The 10,361-nt window shown below is 40.5% G+C and overlaps 1 long non-coding RNA gene across 1 annotated transcript; it reads left to right on the plus strand.

The window, feature by feature from the left end:
• Positions 1-4,708: 4,708 nt before the first annotated feature.
• LOC111972075 (uncharacterized) lies at positions 4,709-9,294 on the plus strand. Its single transcript, XR_002878366.2, has 3 exons — positions 4,709-5,699; positions 5,880-6,004; positions 7,426-9,294. It is a non-coding gene; the product is annotated as an uncharacterized lncRNA (long non-coding RNA).
• The last annotated feature ends 1,067 nt before the right edge of the window (positions 9,295-10,361 follow it).

Consider the following 10,361-nt stretch of genomic DNA (forward strand, 5'->3'; position numbering starts at 1 on the left):
GGGAGAACTCAAAGTAAACTTGATTCTACTTTAAATTAATAAAAATTAACAACGTGTATTCAGTCTATTGTGTTATTACAAGTACCTGAGAGTTTAGATCTATTTTCAAAATTATCACATAACCACAGATTTTTAAGTCTGTCTCGACGACAACAGGTCTATAGTTCCCTGTGTGCTTCACTCACCTTCCTCTTACATTCCGCCACCCTAACCCACCAGCGGATGTAATCTGGATAACTCATTATTTCTACTATTCCTGTCTGGGGGGCCTTTCAGTCCCTGTAATGAGGTATTAGAAACTACACACTAAATTACTGAGCTTTCACAAGGCACATTTTTTAACACAGGGGCTGAAAGCCGATCGTCTATGTTAATCATTTTATAACGTTGCAACCTGGGGCTACAGCCACACCTCTGAACTAAGAGCTTACAGAAATCCCAGTCTCTCTCTGCTAGGACATTGGTTGTTACGTTTTTCTGACCAAGCAGCAGAAAATCCAATTATTAGCCACAACCCAATTACTTTCCCCTCCGACTCAGTGGCTCAAATCCAAGGTCGGATTTGTGGATTAGCTTGCAAGGTTTACGGGGTAGCTTCCTAAAAAAGGAAAGCAACAATGTTGAATTCCCCCGTCGGCTGCTTGCCTGCACTCTTCCGGGATTTGGAGTCAGAGGGCAACATAATCATCAAGGACAGGGGTGATGAGGGATGGAGAGAGAGAGAGAGACGGGGGGAAGAAAAGAGAAAAAGAGAAGAGAGAGGGAAAGAGGAGAGGGGAGAGAGATAGTGACATACAGAGGGAGGGAGGGAGTTTGCACTGCATCCACRCTGGCAGTGAAGACGTCTCTACATACTGTATGTACACCGTACACATAGGAATATATCCAGTGACATTGGAGTCATCCAATCATATACTACTTACATCTGTATGATGACAACTCTATAGGCCTCCATTAAGGGCTGGCATCGTCCTTTCCCCCCTGGGCAGTCAATTTGCAAGTACTTTGTAAAGTATGGATCTGTCCTAAAGTATGGATCTGTCCTGGACCCCATGTCAAAGGTGAAGTGAGCCAACTATTGTGTTGATATTCAATACTGCATTCATGTAGGCTACCTTATGTGTATGCTCACAAAGAAGACCTAAACGCGATCAGAAATAATGCTGTGGGTTTGGAGAAGGAAAGAAAGAATGAAAGAAGGAAAGAAAGAAAGGAGATAGAGAGGTAAGAAGAGAGACGGGTCTATCTGTGGACAAAAGATCASTGTAAACTAGGGTCAGGAAGCCAAGCAGGGCCTGTCAGGGGAGTCCAGGCCACTAGTAAAGTCATATCGACTCGGCAGGCACATTTAATGCTGGGAGTCACTTTGAGGCCAGACGACACTCCATTTGTAAGTCAATCATAGAGGGGAGATGAAGCCTGTGTGTGCGCGTGCTTGTCTGRGCGTGTGTCTGTTGGTAAGGGGGTTGTCACTTTCACCTCCAGAGGACTTCATTGGACATTGACCTCTGCACCAAGATCATCCTCTTTGACCCCTGGTTACTCCTCTGACAGATTGCCTGACAGGGCAGTTATTTGAACACAAACAGACTCGGTTCAGAGGTGGTATTGACACAAACTATTGAATTATTGGACTATCAAGGTCTCACTATGTTAAGATGCTGCCAATAAATGTTACTGCTATACACATCATTATGTTGCCCTGGTAAATTTACACAAACTATTCTCATAATAGGGATAGAGCCAAAACTCAGGGAATAAATGTGTATTTGTTGGTGTCGTATGTATTATGTAGATGTGCAAACCAATTTTTCCTTTAAAGACATCCTCCAGCAATTTCTGAACTTTTACTGTTGAAAAGTGATATTCAAAGTATAAATACAGTAAAGGGTKAAAAAACTAAAACATTTTCAGCAAAATAGTGTTTTTTATACACAACGGCAAAACAACGACATTGAGACTGGTGGTTTGCGGGTACTATTTAATGAAGCTGCCAGTTGAGGACTTGTGAGGCGTCTGTTTCTCAAACTAGACACTCTAATGTACTTGTCCTCTTGCTCAGTAGTATGCTGCAACGTTTTTTAAYAGATAAAATGCACTGTTAGATTAATCAATTTCCCGGCTAACTATCAGGAAATTATATTTAGCGATTTTACAACAATATTATAGGGTGCCCACCCACTCTGCCCAGGGTGGGTGAAAACATGCTTTGGTGATGAAATGTCACTTCCTTATCTTATAAAATACATTTTACCAAGACAAATGTATCCAAAAAAGATTTTATAACCTAATACATCAAATAATAAGCACCAACCTTTGTTGCCAGAGCYGTGCAGCTTTCTTGRCACAACTTTTGAGGATTTTACATGTTGTGGTTGTCATCTTCAAAGTTGTTACCCCGGGTCGCAAAAAGATAAATTAGCATGACACGAGCTGAATTAAATGTAAAAGGCTTTGAAAATTAAGAGRTTGCAGTACYCTCAGTGCTCCATTGACATTTTACAGAGATATGTTTGTTTTTGTGAGAAGTCTTCGACAAAAGAACAGGAATTTCGCATTAGTACAAAAAGTGTATACTAAAATATGAAAATATTACATGTCATGTCTCAAAATCGATATCTATCTTARCTCTATATTGTCCTGCGGTTTCGAGAAAAAAAGATGACGAGTTCAACGGGAAAGCCTAGCTGACGTGATGCTGTGCAATTTTCCTTATGTTTCACCACTTTTTTTCTCTGGCCTCCATTGATTTAGTCACCCTAATTTTGGCCACCCTACAAGGGTATAAACCAATAACTTGTGAACGGATTATGATAGAGAATGAGGTTTGGACCATTGGTTTTCTTAGAGGATTATCTACACAGTTAAGGGGTAGGAAGCATGAGTTTTTACTCACCAAAGTAACACAGTGTGGTCAAAGACTTAGTAACTTAGTTATAGTCACAATTTGCTTACCTATAACTACAAACATTGTTATGTATTTGTGTTTTTTAACTTATTTCCAGATKTCTTTGAAACWACCCACAATTCACTATTTCTCTGCGTCATATGTGACTAGTTTCAGGAAASTAGARYTATGTTGCACGTCACTACTTCACAGGAGCGGCATTTGAACATAAACATTTATTTTTCATCAATATGCATTTTTTTMACAGAAATGCCTTCTGGAACATGTGAACTTTCATTTGCCTTAATAATAAACTTYTATTCCATCCATAAAAATACGAATACAATTGTTAATTTGCAAGCCTAGTTGGTTTAGCCATGGAAAAAGTGGCAACCTTCCCACTAGCCATGATTGGCTGAGATAATGGATGGGCTGGACATGCCCATCCATGAGTTTGGAAATGAGTTTGGATTGGTCTGCCATCAAGCATGCTTCTGTCTATAACGTGAGCTGTTCAGTATGTGTTGACAGTACTTTCTACTGCACCGTTTTTGAAAGATATAACATTAGCTATCGAGAACTACAAAGGTCTTGCTACTTTTCTCAACAACATTGATGCACTGAATTTAGCAGGCGCTATCAACAGATTAGTTGGAAAAAGTGATGGGCTACACGGTCAGTGTGAACCGTAGTGACTTGACACAACGCTGGCCAAAAGATGTAACGTTAGCTACAAACAAAATTGAATAAAATGGTTCCAGTCTGCCATGAAGCGTTCATCCATGTATATGGGTAAGAGTGTAGCTACATTTTCAAAAATAAGTTTCTACTTTTGTCAAGTAGTTTTTAATTGCAAGTTAAAGCGTACTGTTAGTTAGRTTGCTTACTCGCTAGCAATTGTTACATGTATGATCTGTGTAGTAATATTATTCATATCAGAAGTCCATTTGCATTMCTAGTTATAGCCTAATGTTAGCTAGCTAACATTGAACCTAGTTTATTAGCTTTTGCTACCTGCAGATTCGTACTACAGCTTTGACAATGTTTGTATTTGTTGTAGTATGGGTTGGGATTACGCCGGTTCCTTGTTTATCTAGCTAGCTAGCTAGCTACCTAGCTACATGTCTAAACAAGAGACTCCATATAGGTCGGATTATTACAAGACCCATCAAATTAGCCAGGTGTGTCTGGAGGGGATTACGGCCATCTATTGTATTTCATGAATATGTGTACATGTCTAGACAATAGTGAACCATCCACTTAGCTGATGCGGCTGAGGTTGATTATAGCATTTCCTTCACATGACCTATCAATTTAGACAAGTGTGTCGGGACAAGTTTGGTAACAACCAAAGCCATCTAYATAATATAACATATTATCAGAAATATACAGTAAGCTATAGTACATAATATTACTTGTGTTATGTAATACATGAAAGCTAGTATTTATAAATACATTAAGAGTTAGGCAAATATATTAGTCTTCGACATGATTGATCCCCCAAGTGGAAAAAATGGCCTAAGCCTAAAGAAAATAACATTCACAATATAGTATAGTAAAATAATAAATAATTGCTGTGAAAATAGACAGTAAATGGATGTTGACTGAAGATTATACTTAAATACTGATTCGGCATGTTTAGATTATTAATCTATTTTCTACATTTCCCCCACCCTAAATCTAGTGTCTAGCACCCAGTGCCCAGGATGAGCCTTATCCCATTGAGAGACCTTCTCGGATAGTCTCTTTACCTCTACAGTCTGAAGTGCCGGTCGCYTCACCTGCATTGGGACCAACTGGACCGTGTCATAAAGACAAACAGGTGCAATATCCAATGCCAAATACAAGAAGCGTTGGTGAGTCATAATTTTTTATTTCTGCCCTAGTTACTTTGGATTTGATATTATGGTTGCTTTGTCTTCTCATATGTCACATTTATACTGCTCACCTCACCTCATCACCAGGCAGTTACAGTGAAAAAGCTGTCAATACCAATAATATATTATCATAAAAASTGAGCAGATTTAATTTGTGCACATACTGAAATATGTCTAGGATGGCAAGCGATCAACAGTATGGCACAGTCCCAGTTTGTGCAATGCACATTAATTGGAGAAYATGAAGAGATTAACCTGGGTTAGGAGGAGGAGAACGAGGACATCTATGGCGATGGAGAGGACATGGAGGATGAGGACTACATCCCAGCTGAGGATGCAGAAGATGACATTGTTTGCCCTACAGCATCTGTAAAAATGTCTGACATTATAATAATGTCTGACATATAGTATATTTATTCACTATCAGCTAGCCTGAGGCTTCAGCCAGTRCGGATGAGAAAATACATTTATTGTYTTCCAGTKCAAACTAATGAAGCTTTTCCAAGTCTGTGTTGGGTGTGGTGCGGCGAGTTCAGGGACTACGTCAGCAGCGAGAGGGACAGCGCTCTACATCATGCAGATCTGCAAGTCGTYCAACCATGTGAGAGAATGGTCCAGCCAGCCTATCTAGAGGGTGCCAGCAGGAAATCTAGTCCTTTCTGCTGCCATATTGGTGTCAGGTTGTATGCCGACCAAAGTCCTCCGAATGCTCGGCATTATCGGAGTGGCAACTATTCACTGCAGCACATTCTTTCGTCACCAGCATAACCACCTTGAGCCAGCAGTCCTCAACACATGGGATGTCGAGCAGAGTGGCACCATCAAAACCCTCAAGGAAATGGGTGGAGATCTGGTCTTAGCAGCAGATGGAAGGAGMGATGCTGCACTTCCTGCCGAAGCACACCGCCTTTCTCCTACAAGGGAATGCATGCAAGGTCAGTAAAGCCATTTCAAAATAAGATATTTTTTCTAACTACTGAAATGGTCATTATTACAGTCAAGTGTATCAAAGCCCTTTCCAGTGTTTGTGTCTCTCAATATTCAGCAACCCATCAAATGTATCCTATGCTTATTTTTTAAATAATTTTTTAAACAATTTATATCATACCTTGCAGCCTTGCATTAGAATGACAACAGTGGATGGATGCAGGCAGCGAGAAAAGACTAGCTGCTCAGGTACTCCCTCTCCTTCCCAAAGACCAAGAAGGGTGGATACACAATTTGGCCAAACCCACCTATGGTAAGAGTCAKAATATATAAATGTCAAAATATATAAATGTTTATTTTTTATTAGTCTGCCAATATTGTTGACATGCCTGTTTATGATTTGTGTCTTTACAGACCACGCTGGCAAAATAGTGAACGTTTTTGTAATTTTTTTGTCCACCAGTAGCGGGGAAGACAAAAAAAAGCCATATTACAACCTATGTGTTGTAATAATTGCGTTGTTTACTCTATATCCTGTTCATTCATACGCCATGTGACCGTGATATATAGGTCTAAAGGCCAAGACAATAAGAAGACACAGTGGCAGAATAAATTCAACTATACCTTTGTTTTATCACAAAACCGGATAGCAACCTCTGTCCAGTGTGTGTGCATTCGTGCAAGTAGAAAAACATGTTGACTCACCCTACTTGTAGAGAAATGCCAATGCCATCCTCCTCTTCCATGTTGACAAAACAGTCTATCACTCTGTTATACAGAACACACTTGTATTTCTTGTTGTCCTAGGCTACCTGGTTAAAATGCTTGCCCACTAGCCTAACTTCCATTCATGGGCAAAATTGGCTAYTTAACATTAGCCTTCTACATCTAGCTACATATTGAACTTCCATRCTCTCAGGCCAGGGGKACAACAATGTATGAATTAATGGTTTGATCAGAATRGCCATTATAATCACGGGCCAGTGCGGAGAATTAAGTAAAACCACAAGTCCCAATCCCCATCTACATCCATYGCTAATTTAGGAAAGGGRCAACACAACGAGATGCAACAATTCAAGTTTTTCTGTCAATGCTCTCAAAGGGATTTGGTAGGAGCGACACCAAATCCAAGCTGGCTTCCCATGACACTTGTTTTTGGTGTGCCAGGACCATTCACATTTGAGCTCGCTCAGTTTAGCTCAATGCTGACTGGCTAATTTTTTATACTTTTTTTGTCAAGGGAGGCCAGACGCTCACTGGCTTCCCTTSCCTTCAATGCTATGGGCTGCAACAATGTCATACTTGTTTGGACCAGACAGCATCAGATAGATGGCCTGCACGTAGAAAGGCAGAGGGATGCTGTTTCACTCCGTCTGATGCTTTCTCCTGTGAGATACATGCCGCGATACTCCCTAAATGCTTGGTCCTTCATGGGACGTTGAAACTGGCTTCAGAATGGTGGAGTTCATTCCAGGATCCTGGGGTCTGACTCCCATGAAGGACTAGGCATTTAGGGAGTATATCATGTAACGTGTAGGGCTTTTTTACATGCGGGTGGCTCTCCTCGTGCCTCAGCTTCTCCGGCCTGCTCTGTAATGGCTTGAGACAGTACTCATGCAGTAAGTATTGTTATTGTCTCATTGGTAATATGTTGTGTCATAATGATTCAAAGTATGTGTGACAACTTGAGTAACATTTATTTCTATTTCTGTATTTCTCCCTCTCTTCCTCTAGGAACCTGAATACCACCACAGTTCAACATCCGCCTTCTAATGTCAAGCTGCCATCAACACACATCCAGCCCTAAGCTGATTCCTGTCCGTCTGCTAGGGTAGAGCAGTAACTGTCACTAGGGTTTAGTTACACAAAGTTGTTCCCTTGTATTCTCTGCCCTTGTTTACTTCCCATTACTGAGTTGAGATAATTTGATAAGTTTAAGCAGCAGTTATACACCCGCCCGAGGTCTATGTTCATCGGACCTGGCTCCTTGACGATCCTCACACAAAGCGTGGCATGTCTCTGCTGCTGCCGCCAAGCTTTCAGAGTGGAATTCAARCATCCATAAAGAAATGTATTGTATTTCAACAATGGAATTGTTATTATATATTAACTATCATTATTATGGGGACTGTGATCACAAAGTGAAATGTGACAGATAAACACAAAAAGCACTCCATGTCAAAAGTGATTTTTATAACTGTTAATGAAAAGGTAAAAACGTGTTTGAATTCTTTGGATGTTAACTTGAAGACAGTGTAGTACATGTTCTCCTCATTTGGGAACCTATTTCTTATCCCATTTACTGCACACACTGGAATTGGCAAGTTTCCTTTGCCATGGTATGCTAGCTGATAAGGCTAGTTAGCTGGCTAAAATAGCTAGGCTTTTCACATCAGAAGTGCCTCTCTCCCTGGCTCTCGCTTTCTTTGGTAGCTAACTCAGCCTATAGTCCGAACCACGATTGACCCCATCCGTCAATATTTGTGTCCACTCTCTTTGCTTTTTTTTTTATCTGCTGGAGGGTTTTGTTTTAGTTGTTCTGTGTGTTACTGCCTGTGCTCGCTGGTCTTGATTGTTGTAGCGTTAGCTGGCTGGCTACCTAGCTGGCTGAAATAGCCAACGTTAACTGGCTGGCTAGTTTGCTGGCTAAGGTAACATTAACTGCATATAACATTCTTTGATAGCTGGTTAGATGTTGTTATGTATTTCAAAAAAAGTTGGTTATATTTAATGTAGTTGTTGARAGCAACTGGCTGACTCATGAAGTGCTCATGTAAAGTTAGSAGGCTGGTAGGGCTAATGTTAGCAGGCTAGTTTGCTAGCAACCTTGCAAGCTGATTTGTAACAATATATTCATAAAGTATTTGCTCGCAAGTTGGCTGAAAATGTAATTGAAACCAGTAGTCATGAGTGCTCACCCCCCAAAAAACGACAAAAAAATCTGTCATGACTTCGATCGGTTTTATGTAATAATTTGAAAAATAGAATAGTGGTGTGTAACTTTGCATTGGGACTTTTAACGCGTACACTAATGCAAATCCATATGTTACATGTGGTTCTGTTTATACTACATACCCTTTAAGCACTGTGAAATACTTTATAACAGTATTACAATGTATTCTTCTATTGCGCGACGCTGTGACAATTTTTGTGCAACCAAATCATGGGCTGGTGCAACCAACTGAAAATGTTGGGYAAAGTTCATCTGGAGCCCACCTATACTGTTTTTTATATACTGTACTGTAAATGAGCATAGGTTCATGGTAGGCCAATCACAACATTTCAGTGCAATAATCCTATGGGAAATTAGGCCTATGGGAGTTTTTTTAAATGCTCTGGAGATGAGAATATTGCTATATCCTGTCACGCCCTGACCGTAGAGATCATTTTAGGATACATTTTATGTCTCTATTTTGGTGGGCATTCTATGTTCACTTTTTATGTTTTGTATTTCTTTGTGTTTGGCCGGGTGTGGTTCTCAATCAGAGGCAGCTGTCTATCGTTGTCTCTGATTGAGAATCATACTTAGGCAGCTTTTTCCCAACTGTATTTTGTGGGTAGTTATTTTCTGTTTTGTGTTTCTCCACCTGACAGAACTGTTCGTTGTCGTTTTGCTCTTTGTTATTTTTTTCAAGTGTTTTTTGAGAATAAATCATGAACACTTACCACGCTGCGCTTTGGTCCACTTCTTCATGCAAAGATTACCGTTACATATCCAGAGACCAAAAGAATGAATAGATAAACACATTTTTGAATTGCAGGAGGGGGGATTGCATTGAACCAAATGATTAATTTCCAATAATTTACTGCCCATAAGGGTGGGGTACTGCTAGTAATATATTATTATACCTAACTGTCAACCTTTTATTATGTAGATACATTTACTTCTGCTAAAGTTGGCAAAAACCATCCAAGGATGAAGCAACCAACGTCTCATTAAATGAAAGTATATCTATTAAAACCTCTTTAAAGTTATGGTAAAATATATATATATATAAATAATTGTACAGTACCAGTCAAAAGTCTGAACACACCTACTCATTCAAGGGTTTTTCCTTATTTTTACTATTTTCTACATTGCAGAATAATAGTGAAGACATCAAATCTATGAAGTAACCCTTATGATTAGCATACCGCCCTAACAGATCCACAGATGATGTAATCTCTATTACACTCCACACTGCCCTTTTCCACCTGGACAATAGGAACACCTATGTGAGAATGCTATTCATTGACTACAGCTCAGCGTTCAACACCATAGTGCCCCCAAAGCTCATCACTAAGCTAAGGACCCTGGAACTAAACACCTCCCTCTGCAACTGAATCCTGGCCTTGCTGACGGGCCGCCCCCAGGTGGTAAGGGTAGGTAACAACACATCCGCCACACTGATCCTCAACACGGGGGACCCTCAGGGGTGCGTGCTCAGTCCCCTCCTGTYCTCCCTGTTCAATCATGACTGCATGCCAGGCACGACTCCAACACCATCATTAAGTTTGCCGATGACACATCAGTGGTAGGCCTGATCAATGACAACGACGAGACAGCCTATAGGGAGGAGGTCAGAGACCTGGCCGTGTGGTGCCAGGACAACAACCTCTCCCTCAACGTGATCAAGACAAAGGAGATGATTGTGGACAACAGGAAAAGGAGGACAGAGCACGCCCCCTTT

Source organism: Salvelinus sp. IW2-2015, linkage group LG13, assembly GCF_002910315.2.
Source record: "Salvelinus sp. IW2-2015 linkage group LG13, ASM291031v2, whole genome shotgun sequence".
Lineage (NCBI taxonomy): Eukaryota > Metazoa > Chordata > Actinopteri > Salmoniformes > Salmonidae > Salvelinus > Salvelinus sp. IW2-2015.